This window comes from Lynx rufus, unplaced genomic scaffold (assembly GCF_022079265.1).
Source record: "Lynx rufus isolate CCGP_SWC_20201006 ecotype Redwood Valley unplaced genomic scaffold, mLynRuf1.p SCAF_10, whole genome shotgun sequence".
NCBI classification, from domain to species: domain Eukaryota; kingdom Metazoa; phylum Chordata; class Mammalia; order Carnivora; family Felidae; genus Lynx; species Lynx rufus.
The window spans coordinates 26244083-26264536 of NW_025814824.1; the positions used below are offsets into that span (position 1 = coordinate 26244083).

At 42.7% G+C, this 20454-nt stretch overlaps 1 pseudogene; it reads left to right on the forward strand.

The window, feature by feature from the left end:
- LOC124524158 (uncharacterized) overlaps positions 1–20240 on the forward strand; it is a 62180-nt pseudogene extending 41940 nt beyond the window's left edge.
- The last annotated feature ends 214 nt before the right edge of the window (positions 20241–20454 follow it).

Below are 20454 nucleotides of genomic sequence, written 5' to 3' on the forward strand. Positions count from 1 at the left end.
CATAGAGCCCGATGTGGGGCTCGAACTCACAAACCGCGAGATCATGACCTGAGCTGAAGTTGGATGCTTAACTGACTGAGCCACCCAGGCGCCCCAACAAGAGAAGATATTCTAAAGAAACACTAAAAAGAGTTTTTTGAAAGAGTGTAACTGATATGCTAAGAAAGGAGAGAAAATTGAATCGTAAAATCCTCAGTTAAAACCACAAAAGGCAGAAGAAGTGTGGAAGACAAAAACAGGAACAAAGAACAAGGGCAAAAAATAAAAAGCAGTAACAAATATGGTAGATATTAATCCGACTATATCAATAATTACTTTGAATGTCATTGCTCTGTGTGCACCAATTAAAAGAGCTTGTCGATGTAGATCAAAAAACAAGACCCAAGTATTTGTTGTCTACAAGACATCCACTTGTATAAAGACACATACAGATTAACAGTAAGGGATGGGTAAAGATATACCATACTAATAATGATCCACAAAAAGGCTGTAGTAACTGCATTAATTCCAAACAGAGCAGACTTCATTGCAAGGAAAATTATCAGAGCTAAAGAGATGCATTGCATAATAAATGGACCCATTCTTCAAGAAGACATTACAATCCTTAATGAGTATGTGCCTAATAAACAGAGCATCAAACTACATGAGGCAAAAACTGATAGAACTGCAAAGAGAAATAAATGAATCCAATGAATCCACTATTGTAGTTGGAGACTCTAACACCCCTCTCTCAGAAATGGGCAGATCTGGGGCGCCTGGGTGACTCAGTTGGCTAAGTGTCTGACTTCGGCTCAGGTCATGATCTCATGGTTGGTGAGTTCTAGCCCCACGTTGGGCTCTGCACTGACAGCTCAGAGCCTGGAGTCTGCTTCGGATTCTATGTCTCCCCCTCTCTCTGCCCCTCCCATGCTCATGCTCTGTCTCTCTCTGTCTCTCAATAATGAATAAACGTTAAAAAAGAAGAAGAAGAAGAAGAAGAAGAAGAAGAAGAAGAAGAAGAAGAAATGGGCAGATCCAAGGAGCAGAAAATCAGGAAGGACACTGTTGAACTCCACAATGCCATCAGTCACCTGGACATAATGGACATCCACTGACTACGTCATCCAGCAACAGCAGAACGCACACATTCTTCTCAAGCTCACATGGAACATTCGCCAAGATGGACCCCATTCTGGGCCATGAAAGGCTTCTCATAGTGGCTATAGGTATGAAAGGTATGGTTATTGTTGCTATTGTCATTGTTTCTGTTTTTAATAAAGATTGTGAAAATAAAACATTTAAACCAATAATTCTGTGGAACTACATTCTAGAACACTGTAAGATGAGCAGATTCTGTACAGTCCAGAAGCAAGTACAGTCTATCCTGCTACCACACATGTGACATGGAGCTCACACGTGGGTGTCAAATGAGGGAATGGTATCTGTATAGTGAGCAAATTCTGGTGGCTCATTGATGAATTTACTTAGGCAAGGGGGACCAAACAGAAAGAAGTTCCGGGGGCACCTGGGTGGCTCAGTTGGTTAAGCATTGGCTTTGGCTCAGGTCATGATGTCGCAGCCAATGAGTTCAGGCCCTGCATTGAGCTCTCTCCCTGCTTGAGATCCTCTGTCTTCCTCTCTCTCTGTCTCTCCCCCTCCCCCACCTGTGCACCTGTGCTCTCTCTCTCTCTCTCTCTCTCCTTCTCTCTCAAAAATAAATAAACATAAAAGAAAGAACCTCCATCAGCAAGTGAAAAGTGCTAGGTTTGGCTGCCGCATAAACTGGAGCTCTTTTAGCTCAATTTTAAGAAAATTTAAAATAAGTTCCTGCTGTAAGGATTCCCCCACACCCACCACCAGCCTTTAGCTCTCTTTGCTGGTGGCAGGTACACACAGGTCTCATTTCTATCTCCATGCCCACAGGCTGGCGTCTGCCCTCTATTGGTTTTGCACGTTTTAGTATTTCCTAAAGCCTTCTCCAGCCACCACCACCCCCTTCTAAGTTCTCTCTCAAGGTGGCAATTCGTATTTTCATAAGGTCTGTGCTTAGGGTCTGCACGGGTTTTGAGTGGCCGACCCCTAATCTTAATTTCTTCATAAACCCGGTTATGTTTAATGCAGTTTTACAAAAAGCACTTTTCCCAGAAATGCATGCATTATTTTGTAGCACAGTCTATCACTAGTTTCCAGCAAAAAGAGTTCCATTACGTAAACAGCATCATTTATAGGAAAAGGCTGAGTATCAAACATTTATTTCTTAACAAAACAATTCTCAATAAATACTAAATACTAAATACCAGGTTTGCACTAAGATCAAAGCTCAGTGCTACTACCAGAGAGAATCAAGAGGAGCATGAGTTATCATCTCTACTCCCTAGAACCTTACAAACTGCCCGTGGAGGCTTGCAGAGTCCCTGTGCTGGGTAAGTGAGTGATACAAGCATTTTATGTTGTGACAACTGTGTGGTACACATAATTAGTGCTCTGGGTACTCAAAGGAAGAAAGAGGGTGCTCTCTGGGTTATGTGGCTGGGGACACGTCTTCAGAATAAAAAATGCACTCTTCCTGGATCCCTATTCAACCCAGCTATTTATTGAGCACCTATTATGCATCAGGTTCTGTGCTAGGTGCCAGAAATATGGAGATGAACAAATCAAGTATTGGCCATTGCCCTCATGGAACCAGCAAGGAAAGCAAACCTTAAAGAAGTGCAAGAAATATTTCATTGCTATTTTGGTAAGGGCTCAAAAACAAAACAAAACAAAACAACAACAACAGCAAAAACCTACCTTCAAAGTCAGAGGGAATTTAGAAGGATGAAAAGAAAGGTCATTCCCAGCTTGGGGATTGAGTTTAGCAGTTTTCCTAGTACCTCAACTGTCGTAACGACATGGGCATCAGATCCTTTCCTCCTGCCCTTTGGTTATGCAATAGCCGGGGAACCCTTGGTCGCCTCCCAAATGGCCACCATGGCACTCCCAGCATTCTGCAGCAATTCGTCCTGGGTGCTATTTACAAACTCTCTCATGAAAAGTCCTCCTTCCAAAGAGGAGTTGAAACCAGAGTCTTCCTTCTCATTATTACATTGTACATATGAATTTTAATTGCTCTTCATCCCAAAAGGCAAAAATGCTGCCTTCCACATGGGATCTCATACTCAGACCTTGAAAAGACTGGGGAAATTTCACCTACCCAGCCAGCTTTGTGTTCCATTTAATTAGAAAAGAACCCTGGACATCTGAGCTAAAGGAACCCAAGCATTTACTGGGGGGGGGGGGGGGGGGGAGGGTGTATGTTTTCATTCACATCCGTCTCCTGCCTTCACTTCCATGCAGGTAGCTGGGCTTTTGTGCTTCCAGAATGGAGTGAAATTTATACAGATGGGCAGGAGAAGTGAAGGAAGCTTCTGGAAGACAGCTCTTTCATTCTTTTATGAAAGCCTGAGTCCTTGATGAGATTGAGGTAGGCAGTTCAGAGGGAATGGTCTCAGGCATTCCAAAGGCAACTGGAGACAAGTTTTGCTTTTGCAGGAAAAGAAAGGCAGAAAGAAGAAATGAGGTGGCCCTGAGTTGGCCAATGTGGTGGACGGCCGCTGGGTTTCCACCCACAGCTGGCTTCCTTAAGTTCATTGAGAGGCAATGGAGGGGAGGGGTCTACCTCAGAAACCCTTAGGAAAACTTTTCCTGTCCCAAGCATACCTCAGAGCTAGCAAGAACCCTGGAAGCCAGACACACTTGCATAGGCTTAGACTCCAAGCATCAGAGAGACATTGGAGCATCAGTTTCATGTAAGACCGGCTTTTTCTCCATAAGGACATTTGCACGGTCCTGGAAAAGGGTGGGAAAAGAATAATAACACCTGAGACTGAATTTTGTATGAGACCAGTGGAATGAGTCAGGTATGATATGACTTCAAATAAGTCAAGATTTATGACAGGCATTTATTTCGCGCATGCCTTTGGAGCCTAAGATTCATACCCATTATACTTCATCTTTTTTTCCATTCTTTACTTTGTACAACTAAATAATTAATTGCCTTGATAGCCTATCAATATGGCTTTCTTTAATTGTTAAATGGGTGTTAATAATTCAAAAATCGACTGGTGACCTTCCAACACCCCTGGGATTTTTGTAGGCCTCAGACCTCTTTGAAGGTCTGTCATTCTGGAATCCAGAGTCAGCTAAAAGCTTTCTGGTTTTGTCCGCTCTCTAGAAGGCATCCTGCTTGCCAGTAAGGTCTTGGGGTTAAATGGAAGACAAGAGTTCAAGGATTTTGAAGCTCTGATTCAATTATAGCAAATGTGTGTGAGAGAATCAGATATGTCACTGTTGAGTGCATTCACCCAGACCTCGAGGACATCTTTCTTTTTTTTTTTTTTTTTTTTAAATAAGCTGGAAAACTCTCCAGTCACTGGAGAAATCTCCCTCCTGGGATTTGGGGTTTCACTAAACCCTTGTACTCAATTTAACCCCCATTTCAAGCAGAAATAGGTGAGAATGAATGGGTACTGTGGTTAAATAGAGGCTTCCAGTCGGTCAGCTGGCCTTTTGCTTCGTCCAGTTTTTCCCCCATGAGATGCTCTGTTGTTGAGGCAGCGCGGGAGAGTGGTAGCTGGAAGTTGAGCAGTGCCTCCTGCTGTGAATTCTTACTAGATTTTCTAACGCTCATGTGGTCTGTGTGGAACTCTAACCACTTCAGTACGGATTCTTCCGACAGAAGTCATTGTGCCCACTGGGTCTAAATTGTACAATTTTTAGGATGTCAAGTATCTTAAAACATAATAAAATAATACCCCCCGCACAAAGAAAGAAAGGGCGAGAATCTTGTCTAAGACCAGTGAGGATGGCTAAGGAGAAAACTGGGGCAGGAACAGAGCCCCAGTCTGGTGCTCTTTCCCCATCACGGGCTCTTGGATTTGTCACGAATACCTTCTACTTCATTTCTACCCTGTTCTCTGATTCTCAGAGATCTGCTTTTTTTTTTTCTTGCTTGAATCTAATTTTCTCTGTGGCATTTTGGGAACCCTCCAGTAACTGCGCATCAGCAGGAAGATTATTTTAAGCTGAAAAAATCTTGCTATTCTGCAAGCTCTGAATATCATTAATTTCCATATGTTCTGAGTGGTTATTAAACCTTTTTCATGTGTTTTTATCCCTGACATCATTTCCTTCTTGCGTTCTGTGCTGACTGGGACAGTATCACCTATCCAGGTAAAATGTTCTATCGCTTTAGTGCCCTTCTGTTCTTAAACGATATTTGACACGTGATACCTGGGTTCTCTGCCGCATAAATGGCTCCGAGCCAGACTCAATTTGCTGCTTTCATCAAACTATTTGTCAGCCTTTGAAGTTGGGACATACAGTATTACTCATTTGTGATGTCACTGCGCCGGGCAGAATTTTAGAAATTAAATACTCTAAATATTGATGAAATTAAATACTCTAAAAAATGATGAAGAACATTTTTGGTCAAATACCAAAAATTGCCCAAACTAGTTGTGGCAGTGACTGCTGAAATGAAGTGATACCTAGTTCTGAGGTTCTGTCTAAAAGCTTGGCTCTCATCTCCCGAGCGAATGGAGCACCGGGCCTGTGCATCTCTCAGGTGACAGCATACCGTGCTCTTCCCAGAATGCAAAAGATGTTAAGCAGGCCTGAAGTTTTCCTGTGTAATAATCAGAGAGTTTAGGGACAGACATAACCACGAAAGGGGTCACCAATTCTTATCCCAGAGACCTCCGAGGGTGAGCCAAGAGAGCCAATTTCAAGAATCTCTAGGGGCTCCTGGGTGGCTCAGTTGGTTAAGCATCTGACTTCAGCTCAGATCATGATCTCACAGTTGGTTTGTAAGTTTGAACCCCGCGTTGGGCTCGACTTGGCAATGCGTAGCCTGCTTAGGATCCTCTCTCTGCCTCGCTCCCACTTGCTGTCTCTATCTCAAAATAAGTAAACCTTAAAAAGAATTTTAAGAATCCCTAATTGAAATAACTACTTCAAAGGTATATGCGCACTGCTTTGCTCATTGCAGAGTTGTTCCCAGTAGCCAAGACATAGAAACAACCTAAGTGTCCATCAACAGATGAATGGATAAAGAAAATGTGGTATACGTACCCGAAGAAATATCATTCAGCCCTAAAAAGGAAGGAACTCTTGCCAATTGCAACAACATGGATGGACTCGAGGGCAGTATGCTGGGTGAGGTAAGTCAGACAGAGAGAGAAAAATACTGTATGATCTCACTTATATGTGGAATCTAAAAATGCCAAACTCACAGAAACCGAGAGTAGGGTGGGCGGCTGCCAACGGCTGGGGAGCGAGAGAGAGGAGATGTCAGTCACAGGGTACAAACTTCCAGTTAGAAGATAAATAAGTTCAGTACACTAACTCTACTTAACAAGACTGTCTTATGTGCTTGAAAGTTGCTGAAAGAGTAGATCTTAAATAATTTCACCATCCCATCAAAAAAAAAAAAAGGTAATTACATAAGGCAATGGAGATGTTAACTAACCTTATTGTAGTAATCGTTTCACAATACTTAAGTTCATTAAATCATCACATTGTACACCTTGAATTTACACAATGTTAGCTCTATCTCTACAAAGCCGGGGGAAAAAAAGAAAGAAGGGGTAAAAAAGAAAGGTAAACTTCCTTTGGGGGGAAAAAAAGAATTCCCAAAGAAGGACTACACCATGTCACCAACTAGGTAACGAGGGCAAGATACCCTTGCAGGGAAAGCACATGGTGAACCTTTAAGAGCCTGGGATATAAATCACCTTGGCACAAGACAAAATGGGCCAATGGTCATGCTTCCTGCCAAAGGGCTCATGTCCAGGTTTCTGGAATGAATGAGATGCACCTCAGATGAAGGAAAACTGAAAAGCTTATAAAGTATCCTCATTCTCCTGTATGAACAAATCACCTTTTTTCATTTTATGTGAAACAGACACATTAAGAATATTTCTACAACTTAGGGGCACCTGGGTGGCTCAGTCGGTTGAGCCCTCATCCGACTTCGGCTCAGGTCGTGATCTCACGGCTCGTGAGTTTGAGCCCCGTGTCAGGCTCTGTGCTGATGGCTCAGAGCCTGGAGCCTGCTTCATATTCTGGGTCTCCCTCTCTCTCTCTGCCCCTCTCCCACTCATGCTGTCTCTGTCTCTCAAAAAATAAATAAACATTAAAAAATTTAAAAAAAAGAATATTTCTACAACTTAAAAAGTATCGCCATTACAAGTGTTCCCATATAATCCTGTATGTGAATTATACTTCAATAAAAAAGAGAGAGAGAGAGAGTAAAGGATTCCTCAGTCCTTGCCTGTTTGTATACCACGATCTGTGTAATAAATCTCAATTAAGAGTTAGGGCTTGAAGGAGAAAACTCACCTCCTGGTGAATTAGTATGTATCCTTTTATCATCAGACAATTAAAGTTTAGTCCTTCACTACATTTCATATTTCAACTGCCTAGGAACCCACTACTAAAATTAGTGCTATGATAATAATAGCTATTATTAGCCGACGTTTATCATTTCATATATTATATAAGTTTCCATTTTTTTTATCTGTGGTGTAAGAGCCTAATTACTTTTCTTTCTTTTATTGTAAGTCACCTCAAAGATACTTTGGCAGTAGGTAAGGTCTAAATAATAAATACATTACAAAATAATAATGACCATCTAGGGAAATACAATGATCCCAACTTACTTCCCACCTCTGATGTCCATCCAGGCCACACATCAGCTTCTACACACCGGGGCCCATAAAGTGAATCAACCCAACAAGGGTAGCTGGGTGCTTGCTGTAGGAATCCTAACCAGCCGGCCAGGGAAGTGAATGAGAAGGAAGGGAGAGTGCGACACAGATTTCCACCCAAGCCAGCGTGGTTGTTGAAGCAGAAAGGAACAGCCAGAGTTGGACAGGAGCCGCCTCATCTACATAGAGGACTTCAGATTCACCACTTTTAGAAACATTTAAAGAGCTGAAGTTGAGGGAGTCTGGGTGTATCACACTGCCCACAATGTGGAATATGTCCAACAGAGGGATGTTCACGGATGCAATAGGAAAAGACAAGACGTTTGCCTGTACCTCAACTACATTCCTATTACAGACATGATTTCTGCTCAGAAAGATCTGGAATTTTTAGAGCCCTGATTCTCCTCCCTCCCTTCCTTCCTTCCTTCCTTCTTTCCTTCCTTCCTTCCTTCCTTCCTTCCTTCCTTCCTTCCCTGTCCCTTCTCTCTCTTTCTTGGGACAGAGCCAAATATCAGTGGGAAGAAGCTGTGGGTGGTCTATATGAGAGCCCAGCAGTTCTGCAGAATTCCAGACAGGCTGGCCAGCTTAGTATTCCAGAGTCAGGCACAAAGTCTGTGCTCAGCAGGGTATGTGGAATTGAACTGAGTCTTTTCCAAATGACCATAGAGATTACTGAACAAAAATAGCAATGAAATCCACAAAACACTTGACAGTGTACCCATTCATTTGAAAACATTAACAAAACAGTGGTAGGGGTGGGGCAAGAATAAACTTCCATATCTAGACCATTCAGATGGGAGTGCTCTATAAAGGTTCACTCATAAAGATGACCTTTGATTAGAAGGGTAAAAAAAAAAAAACAACAACAACCAAAAACCCAGCATTTAACTCAGTTAACAAAGAGGATCTCTTTTACAAGCATAGATCAAATGCATTGCCTCATGTGAATTCAGATGTGCATATATCTCAGACTGACCCGTACAAGTTAGCATAGGTAGACCCAGAGAACAATTGCATCCGTCAGGCTAAAAGTGTGAAATGCAATGAGAGTCTTTATTAACCTGGGAAGGTGTTTATGCCCCTTGGAAGACACCCTTTGAATGGTTCCATCATCATTTAAACAAATTATCTCTGGTCTCCCTCCAACTCCTTTGTGCTCTGTACAGTCAGTAACATAGATGCCATTACTTTTTAGGAAGAAAACTGCCTCCAATATTAGTCTCCCAAGCTACAAATGTGATTTAAAACCTCTCAACCAGCACTTTATCCATGGTAAGATGCATTGCCTATCCCCTGAGAAGTCATGAGTGCAGTCTCCCTTTAAGGGCACTTAAAGTGGACTGAAATTGAATAATCTTTGTAATTTACAATGGCTATCTCCCTCTGGTATAGAATAAAGTTGGAGACGCAGAGAGCCCAGGGAATCAGAGCAAGCCAAAGGATTTGGGGTTTGGAGAAGAGCCCACCATCATTTCCACTCCTTATAACCACCCACCGTCAAGCCACAAATGAAAGAAAAGTATTTGTGCCCACAGATAATTTGAATGATTTCTCTGAATGTGAGTCATTTAGATGAAACATATGGAAACTCACTTTGGCAAAAATGAACGAGGGGAGGTAACGGGGAGCAGGAGGAAGAAAATCATCCATTTGACTAGATTACATCAAAAGCAAGGTTTTCTCAGGATGCCCCTTCCACATAACTCATATCCTCAATGAATTATTCCACATTTATAAAAACAGCTTATGCTCCATAGAAAGACTTTAAAAAATTGTCATGCTTCTTTTCACTTGGATTCAAAGGAGACAGAAGGAAATCTCTAGGCCTTAAATGTGATTACATTTCTATAATTTGGAGTACTGAATTTTTTCATTGGGCTGACTACTCTAATCAAAATAATAGGCATCCACCCAATCTACACTTCCTCCATTCCTTTGGTCCACCCTGTGGTGCGCAAGCTGTGCTCCTTGAGGACTTCGCCATTTGCCCGATTGTTAGACTGCAAAAAAACTGTACCAATACATAGACTAGTCATGATGGTAACTACTGGCCAAAACGTTGTGGCATGGATGAAGCCATTCATATCCTCAATATGATACCATCAACATACACGTGGGAGAGTGGTTCTACATAGTACTGTGCAGGATGCTGTGTCAATAAAATCTTGTAAGTCTGCCCCACCTTGATTTTGAGGAGCATACAATTTCTGGTGAAGCTGATAAAGTTACAGATCTAAGTCAGAAGTATTGCACCAGATATTTTGGCGCTTATCAAGGAAGTGGCTACTGAACATTTAATGTAGGATGTCTGGCAAAGGCTACCAGTGCCCCTTCCATGTCCCTTCTCTTTGTGTTTTGGATGACCCCCACCAGCAATTACCTGCCTCTCTGGACTTGAGAGTTTTCCCAGGGCCACAGAAGACCACTCAGTTCATGCGTGCAGGCCGGGGGTGCTGGGGAATTAGTACATCTCAGAAGTAGCCCTCAACCAATGACCAATGGCTGCTGGAGGGTAAATCCCTCAGCTCGTTTGTCTCTCAAGTGGGATAATTCTGAGCCTTGTGTTTTCTACTATTTCCTAGACTTTCCTGTTGCTCACGTTGATGACTGGTTTACTAATTCATCCTTTATTAACTGCCTTCCCATCATCCCTGGATCAATTTCCACGTCCCTGCCATCCCTGCCGATGTTCCCAAAGAGACTCTTTTGCACTTGAATGTTTTGCCTGGGGTCAGCTTCTGAAAAGAACCCATATTAGGACAAAGTGAGTCCATCCTTTAGATGTGGTCAGGAAAGGCATCAGTGACAGCATAAAGAGAGGAAAATAGACATCTCTTCTATGATCAAACTTGAGGGGATTCATGGATACGCCTGGGGGAGAGACACTGCTGGTCACCTACTTGACAGCAACGGTTCCTCCCTCCATAGTCAATAGAAACCAGTTTGGTCTGGCAGCTAAGCCACTTTCTAGGCCCCTGAGGATGAGCCCGGCTCAGTGCAGATCAAGCATGAACATCCCATTCTCATTTGCTGATAATCTTTAGGTGAGGATAGTTGACGGAGTGCCAGCTCATGAGACATATGCAGGAATGTGCTGAGTTCTTTTCCCTTCTATAAACAGAGCTGGAAAAGTAAAAGGCTCCGTCTCTCTCTCTCTCTCTCTCTCTTTCTCTCTCTCTCTTTCATCTTCATGTTCCTTCCTGTTTGAAGCACCATTGGGTGATACTTAGAGTAATTGTAGTCATCTTATACCCATGAGAAAAATGTTCTCAAGTTGCTAAACCAACCTCAGAACCACCTATCTCCACACTTCATTTATGTAAGATAAATGCTTGTTAAGACTTCTGTTACCTATACACCCTTATTGTCCTGATTGATACAGATGCAATTCTAGGAGCCAGCTTAATGAAGAGGCAAGAAGTCTCAAATGTGGCAATGGAAAGAGAAAGTCCCATATTACACTTTTCCTGTGTACCATAGTTCACTTGAAACTTTTTAAATGAAACAGTCTGATGTTAATGTTCCATTTCTCTCCCAGGATACTCCCCTTTCTATGCAGGGTCAACCTACTCACCACAGCTTGCGGGCTTAGGCCTGCTTCTGCCTCTGCCTGAATTGCTGTCCCCACAGGTCCTCGTGGCACCATCTCTTGTTTCCTTCAGTCTCTGCTCAGTTGTCATCCCTTCAGGACAATCCCCTATATAATGCCACTACCCCGACCCTCATCATTTCCTCTCGAGGAAAGAGTGGATAGGGAAGAATGTGATTTGCTCCATGAAGCAAGAAGGTTATTGCCATCCTTATAATTGCTGTGTTAAAATTTGTGGGGTGGTCCAGAGTGACCACATTATCAAGAGCTAACGCTATGAATTCATACACCATCAAAGAGACTGGCCAATGCAAGATCAGGAAGCCCATTCCCTGCCAATTATTCTTAAATTTTTTTTTAATGTTTATTTATTTTTGAGAGAGACAGAGACAGAATGCGAGTGGGTTGGGACATAGAGAGAGGGAGACACAGAATCTGAAACAGGCTCCAGGCTCTGAGCTGTCAGCACGGAGCCCGATGCGGGGCTCGAACTCACGAGCTGCGAGATCATGACCTGAGCTGAAATCGGACGCTCAACCGACTGAGCCACCCAGGCCCCCCTTCCCTGCCATTTTTAAGGATGTCTACACGGAATTTGGGAATCCTTATTTTAAAGGCCTTTTAGTCACCTATCTATAGTAATCTTGTAGCTAATATTAAGAAATCATCTTTTTGGCTGACAAATTTCTTGTCCAGAGCTTTTCTGCTTTCCTTTTGTTTTGAGTAGATGGGAAAATTTGGGATATATGTCTTAATTGCCATATTTTAAGATTGTCACCAAATCAGCTTTTTTCCCTCAGGAGGTAAAAGAGGAGAAGAATAGCTCTGAGCCAGTATGTCTAACCCTCTCCTTGAAATCTCTACTCGGAAGACACAGCACTACCATAACTATGGTAGACATATGCTAGTCCTAAAAGCTATTCACATGGCCCCAATCCTTGGCCTTCCTCTACCTGTAAAGGCCAGAAAGCTAAAATACTGGATTTTCAAAACTCCATTTAGCCAGAAGTGGCCACAAAACTTAATTCGGGCCAATATGATGTAAGCCAAGTTCCTGGGTAGAGATTCCTCCCCAAATAAACAAGAAAAATCTTTGTTGGAATAAACCCCTTCATTTTGTAGCCCTCCATGCAACTTTCTACTTGGAATGCAGGTATGAGGGCAGGGTCACAGCAGCCATCTGGAACCCATGAAGAAATAAGCAAAAGGGTAAAGGACTACCCAACAAGGTAGGTAGACCAGAAAGCTGAAAAGAGCCTTACCATCCCCGAATTGTTGAGCAGCTTTACAAGACTTAGATTGCACAGCCTTGGACCTCCCTGTCTTGTGACTCACACACATCCCTAGCTGTTTCAGCTATTCCAGGAGGGCTTTCTATTCTATGCAGCCGATCATTAATATAAAGACAGAGACTGACCTCATCAAACCCCCTCTCACCTGCCCCTTCTTCCAGGATGACACTGACATCCTTTCGAGCCTATAGACCAAAACTCTGGGCATTATCCTTGACACTGTTCCCTCCTTCATGGCCACATCCAATCCATCACTGTCTGAACGTCCTGATCCAAGTCACCATCTTAACTGTTAGTTCCAGATACCACTGTATCTCATCAAAACAGCCTCCTTGCTTATCTCTTTGTCCATGTGAAGGCCTCACTGTATCCAGTTTCCTTTTCAAAACACAAATCGAATCATTCACACACAAACTCACATTCTCTCTCTCTCTCTCTCTCTCACACACACACACACACACACACACACAGACTCACATACACATACGCCTGCTTAAAAGCCTTCAATGGTTCTCCATATGTCCTGTGATCATGATATAAATATTTAACATGGCCTAAAAGGCCCTTTGGGGTTTATCCCCAGCCCATCTCTCCAGCCCCAGCTTGTGCCAGCTCTCCTCTGAGTTTCAGTTTCCTGACCTTCATTTCTAAGAAGCTTCCTACTCCCTCCCTCCAAAAGGTCTTTGCACAGACTCTTTCCTCTGGATGGAAAACTTCTTTTGCCCCTACCCTTTGCTATTTGACTTCTGGAAAGTTCTTTTTGTTCATTCAGAACACAGTCCTGGCTCTTCAACCTCAGAGAATTCTTCTCTGGCCCAGCTCAGGAGTTAACCAAAGACCCTCTGTTTAACATGGCCACAGACCATCTTCCCTTTTGCAGACTCTCCAATTGTAATTACGACTCTTTCATGGGATCAGTTGTTTACTTGAGAACAGGGTCTCTGTCTGATTTTCAGCTTTACCTTTGATTGTATTCTCCATGCCAAATATGATGCCTACCACATAGTAGGCACTCAATAAATACTTGTTGAACAAGGACTGAATGGAATAAAGCCATATAGCCCATTTGGTCCACCATCTCCTAAATAATTGATGAGTAACGTTATATTATCTAATCAAAATGAAACTAAAAAAGATGATTGAGATAATACTAAAAAGATACAGAGCTTTACTGGGCCACAAACATTTGGCGAATTGCCAAATTTTGCCATCTCACCAATGGTATCTATGTCAGGCTCTGCATCATCTGACACATGGATGGACTAGGTTGACCTGTGGTGTGGAGTGGGCACGTGCTCTGGACAACCGAGGCCCCACTATGATAATGGTGGCCCTAAGACCTAATCCAGATTCACAGGTTCTGTTGCAAATATGTTCTAATTGGAGAAATAAGCTGTGGGAGAGGCCTTTCTCCTTTACCCCCAAGTAACTACCCACCGAAGATTCCTTAAACATGGGGGTGTGAGTCTCAAACCACTGACTGAAAAAGAGGCCGCATGGGAACTTGCCCTCACCGTTCAGAAACCCCCTCACCAGGCAACATTAAAAATGGTAAATGGGGGGGCGCCTGGGTGGCGCAGTCGTTTAAGCGTCCGACTTCAGCCAGGTCACGATCTCGCGGTCCGCGAGTTCGAGCCCCGCGTCGGGCTCTGGGCTGATGGCTCAGAGCCTGGAGCCTGTTTCCGATTCTGTGTCTCCCTCTCTCTCTGCCCCTCCCCCGTTCATGCTCTGTCTCTCTCTGTTCCAAAAAAAATAAATAAACGTTGAAAAAAAAATTTAAAAAAAATGGTAAATGGGAAAATTGAAGACAGGGGGAAAAACTGACAGGAATGACGAGAAATTATATTGGTCTGGAGGGTCTCAGTTTTGAAAAGGTCAAGTTTTTCCTCAAGAAGGGGGTGCTCTTCCTTCTTTAATTGTTCTCCCAGTGATTGGATCACCAAGATGTGTAGATTCTCACTTCCCATCTAATTCATGTGAGACAACCAAAGGAAGCACGGGGTGGGGAGACAGGTTGTGTTTTGTGGGAGAGAATAAACAGGTGCCTGGGTGGTGCTTAGAATCTAGGCAAGACCTTTATGTAGTGACCCTACCAGGGTGGTCAGAAAGGAGTGGAGAAAAACAGGATGAATGGTATGGCATGTAACATTTCCCTCCTCTTCCCCCCAGGCCCACCAAACTCCATTTTATTCTATTCCTTGTAAGAACAAAATTTTAGGGGTCAGAAGCCATGGATTTAAACCTCTAATCTGCCACAGATGACCTTTGTGATGCAGGCAGGTCATTTAATCTCTCTGATTCACATTTTTTTTCATTGGCAAATAGTAGGTGGAACCCAACTGGCAAATAAAGATGGACCCCAACACAGAATTGTCCAAGAATCAATAATATCATGTATGTGAAAGCCATGTGTACATTGGAAAGCTTATATCTTCACTAGCAAATTTAATTGGACTTCTCATTCCAGACTGTACTTACTGTATTTATATTTTTTCAAATTAAAATTATTTTATTTGTCCGTAATTAAAGTCAAGTGGATTATGAATATAATAGGGTGACTAAGAATATTGATTTTTTAGATAAAAAATAATTGCTTATTCAGCTTATTACGATTCTCTTTAGCTCATCTCTTTACTGTATTAGGACACCATAGAAGTATGCATTTATTCACCTCCAATGAAGGAAGATGATTCTCCCAAGGGCCACACCGTAAACATTGGGCAGCTTTTCTGAAACTTGGTACCCTCTCTGTTGGCTCCCTCCCTCTTTCATACGACATTTCCTCAAATGCTTGTAGAAGTTTTCTTCCCTAACCCTATTCAATGGTACCTTGTAGAAAAAGAAGGCTTCAGACTATCTCCAGAAGTAAATTGCAGTTTCTATTCATAGGCACCAGCTGTTTATGATGTGACCTCCAAGAGCTTTCATCGTGGCTGGGAGAGATGTATTAGAGGCTTTCTTTGGGCAGGGGATTGGGACATCTTATGTGCAAATCTGTATTTAAGGATCCCAATCCCAATGAAAAGTGTGACTCCTCTGGTTGTAACATTACAGCCTATGTGGAGACAAACCCAATGCCCCTGGAAACAACCCCAAATCCTCACCACCACTGACTCATGGATAGCATTGAAAGTGCCCACATTTTCCCACAAGGTGATAAAAAAAAAAAAACCTGTGTGGGTCCCTGACCCTACAGTGATGAGAGTGTGCATGCATGTGTGTGTGTGTGTGTGTGTGTGAGATGTATTAGAATGTTTGCAGTTTGTCAAGAAATTTTATTGGCATTAGCTATCTTTTGCAAAGTGTTCAACTTGCCACTTTGGAGAAAGGACAGTACCAATGTTAATTATTGCAGAGCCCCTGTGAACAAATTGTGAAGCGACAATGGAAGTGCAGACAGAATTGTGTTTTGATTACCCAACTGCCACAAGTCACATATGCTGATGGCCAGAAATCTCACTATTTGATCATCTGGATTGATTGAGAAGACTCCTAATCCAGAGGTGTGGAGGTAGGAGGATCTTTCCTGACCTTGCCATTTCCCATCCCCAAAACTAACGTTGAGTTTGAGGTTGAGAGCTCAAACAGCATCTTCCTGCTGGCTAGCATGACCCTCTTGGAAAAAGATTCCAGTCTGCTCACGAGAGAACTCCAAAGCATCTGAAGTCCACTGGAACACTCCAGTAATGAAAACACAACACCACTAGTACTTTTCAAAGTGCTAGAATGGACATAAAGAAGAACTAACCCAATCGCCTCTTTATGCAGGTGAGGAAGCTGAGCCCCTGAGCAAGGTTGGAGAGATGCAGAGAGGTAAACCCAGTCTCCCGTTTCCAGACAGGTCCTTTCTCACTGGACCGTGCTAGGTCTGCCGAGTTACAGCTGTAAAGGGTCACTTTACACGTCTCACAGAGAAGTGCTCACTGCTTTCGATCTCTAGGTTCTGTGGGTCCCTCTCGGAGCCGTATTTCATACCCCATCTCCTTTCTGTCTCAGTCAGCTTGGATGGCCATTTAAAAAAAAATCATAGGCTGAGAGACTGAAACAACATAAATTTATTTTTCTACAGTTTTGGAGGCTAGAATTCCAAGACCAAGGAGTGTATATAGCGTCTACTGAGGGCTCTCTCCTTGGGTTTTCACTCAGCCACCTTCTCATATGGCTTTTTCTCTGTTGGTGCATGCAGAGAGAAAGAGACCTCTTCACCCTCTTCTTATGAGGCCCCCAAACCTACCAGATTAGTACCTGACCTTCAGACCCCATTGAACCTTAATTATCTCTTAAGAGCCCTGTCTCCAAATACAATGACAATGGGGGTTAGGGGCTTCATTGTATGCCTTTTGGGGGGACACAATTCAGTCCATAGGATTTTGCATCCTTCTACTCAAGAATCTAATTTTGCAACGCTTGAACTTCAACTAGGCATTTGAAGAACATCAAATTGTACTAAGACTATCATTTATGGTTTCTAAATACAGCCACAGCAGGACAAATGCTACAACCTTTATCCTATAACAAGCAAGGTATTCCCTTCACACAACACACACAATCCCGATCTACTATGTCTGAGTAACGTGAGTCCTGAGCATCTGTTTTGCATGAATAAAGGAAACAAATAATTCAGTATACCATGTCTTAACTTTAATAACGTCCGGATAGACTACAGCAAGATTGATGTACTATGAACTTGCTTTAAGTGGGACTCAACCCACATTGTTTTCACCAGTCACCAGGCAGCCAATTAAATACCAACCAGCCAGCGAGCTGTTTGCCAGGACAGAGGCCAGGCAACCTCATTACCGATAAGGTTAATTTAATCAGTTACTTTTGCTAAGTGCCTGTGAGTCACTCCCAAAATTTAAAACACAAATACAGAACATGAGTGGAAGCATTTCCTACGTGGGTATCATTCCTCATGCCTCTCTCTGCCCACCCACTTCCCCTCACCTGCCTAAACGCCCCTGTGTACTGACAACCAGCATTTTTTTTTTTTAATGAGACCTAAGCTTAGGAACCTCAAAACCAGGAACAGCAAGATGTGCCCTCTTTTGTATATTTGCAAATCTGATACAGCTGCATGCGTTTGTGTGCTATAAGAAGAGTCCTCTGAGCCCACAACTGGAAGGTGTTCTCATGTTGGGAGCTCCGCAAAAGAAAGGAAAAAGAAAGAGAAAGTTTAACTCTAAAGCGGGAAACAATCTGCGCCGCGGCTGGTGGCATCCAGAGATGGGCAACCCGGAAGAAGCACTGTGTGTGCGCACAGGTGTCTGGGACTCTGCAATCTGTCCGGTTGGGCATACTGGACGTGGAGGCTGAACCACTGGGTCTCCTCCTTCCTCTTCTGCATACCTCAGGGGAACTTCTCTCACAAACTACAGACTCTGGCCAATGGCTGAAATATACACGTTTTTCTCATAGGCGTCAAGGAAAGCACAATATGACCATCACGTTAAGTCCCTGAGAAGCCAAAAACAGAAATTCGAGTGGGCCGGCCAGCATTACACCGATGGCCTTCTTACTTCTTCTAGGCCAGGATGGTCAAGGCCAACCCTGACTTTTTTGCAGTTAAATGGTGATGCTCACAGTGAGGCTTAGGCCCGGGTGTGGATGTAACGGGGAGAAACTTAGCATGTCTGACTCCATATTGCTTCTGTTACCCTTACTGCTGTGACTTATAGCTTAGAAACTTCTGCTTAGCCCTGCACATAGGCATGTTAGTCATTGAAGGAAGTTTGGTGACAGCTAAGATTTGCAAAAACCACTCTTTGCCCAAAACCTACATCGCCCGAGAAGATAAATATGTACAGAAACAATAATGTTATGTTTAAGATTTAGAGAAATGGCATGAACAGATTCCTATACTCAAAGATCAACTGACCAAGGACAGAAAAGTTCCAAAACCTGCCTTGCACCCTTGTGGGCACCTGACTGGCTACAGACCTCAGTCACCTCTTGACCCCAGCTCCCTCCCACTCCCCCCCTTTTCCTAACATCAAAGTTCATGCTGAGGAGAGATGATTCTTGACGACAACAGTCCATCATCTCAGTTTGCTGACTTTCCAAATAAAGTCACTTTCCTATCCCAACACTTTCCTACCCCCATCAACTTATCAGCCTGTCATGCGGCAAACAGAATGAGCTAGTACTCCGTTATGTGAATAAGGATATTTAGCGATAAAGACGTAATGAATGCAAATGCATTCACTATAGAAAAGTAACAGTATTGGTCAATAACCATCCTAATGGCTGCTTTACAAACTTAAATTAGAATGGGATATTTTGAAGCTGTATCTGAGATAAGACCTTTCATTGAAATAAACCACAGATTTAAAATAAAACAGATTGCAGATTTGAGATTAAGTGATTAAGGACTAGGAGAAAAGGTGGACAAGTATTATATGACCTAAGGATGGGGGAGGCATCTCTAAGTATGATACCAATGGCAGAGGTCACAACAGTTACAGCTGTGACTGCCCGAAAAATAAAAGCAATCAAATAAAAGAAAAAAAAGCCCAAAACAGTAACCCCCAAAACAGCAACAAAAGTCACTATCGTAAACAAGTAGTACATCAACAAAATTGAAAGCCAACAGCTAATGAAGAAAACATGTTGATAACAGAAAACAACCAAAGTATGCTTACGTACACAAAGTAGTTAAAATTCAGTAAGAACCCTGGTGTGATCTCATACTAATGACTGTTTTCTTGAGCAGCAGACAGCGCCCACCTCAGTGCACATCGCCACCCCATGGCTGACTTGATGGGGCTGGACATGAACTCTCTTCTTTTGTCAACTATGGCTGACAGTATTATCCACCTTTGTGGATGATGATTAAAATGAGCACCACCCATCTCTAAGAACAGTTTAAGGGCTGGTGCAAAGGCAAAGAATTAGGAGGGCAGTCCAATGAAAATAACAGAAACTTTGAAAATGTCTGTACAAGCGATGAATTCCCTTGGCGGCTTTGAAATAACAACACCTGTGACTGGTGGTTAAAGGGTGGTTCGGGGCTCATGCATATTAATGGGCAGCACTTAGTGCTGGAGGAAGAGGCCAGTCAGAAGACAAAGAAGAGAAGCGAAATTCCTAAATGAATCTGGAAAGCAATCAGCCCTTGGAAGTGGTGGCAAGGTTCCACACAAAAAATCAAACTTGCTATCGAAGGTGAAGATGATCATGATGAAGGAGGAGGTACAGGTGGAGGAGGAGAAGGAGGGAGAGAAGAAGAAGTAGAAGGAGGAGGAGGAGGATAAGTGGAGGACGAGGAGGAGGAGAAAAAGGAAGAGTGGAGAAAACACTCCAGTGAAGAAATTGATATGAGACACTCTAGCCAAAAATGTACAAAAATCAAACCAGAATGGAAAAGACTCAAAACCGTGAACATCAAGATCAAAAGGTCAAGAATTCTCAAAAAAAAAAAAAAAAAAAAAAGAAACTAAGAAAAAAACTTCTAACACATCAAACGGACCTAGTTCTGTAGAAGACATTAAAGCAAAAATGCAAGCAAGTATGGAAAAAGGCGATTCTCTTTCTAAAGTGAAAGCCAAGCTCATCAATTATATGAGGAACTGCTTCTGGATGACTGATCCAGAGGCTATTTAAGATCTCTGGCAGCAGAGGACGTTTCTTTAGGAAAAAAGCTTAAACGGTTTGTTAAAATTTTCCATCTCATTTTATCTCTGTTAACACTTGATATCTGGCTGTCCTTTTTATAATGCGGAGTGAAAACTTTCCTTACTCTGTCTGATAAATGTGGTCCAGCTTGCGTTGCCAACACGTTGTCCAAAATGCCTGTTTAGTTTTTAAAGGCAGGACTCCACCTTTTTGCTTGGTTTTAAATATGTGT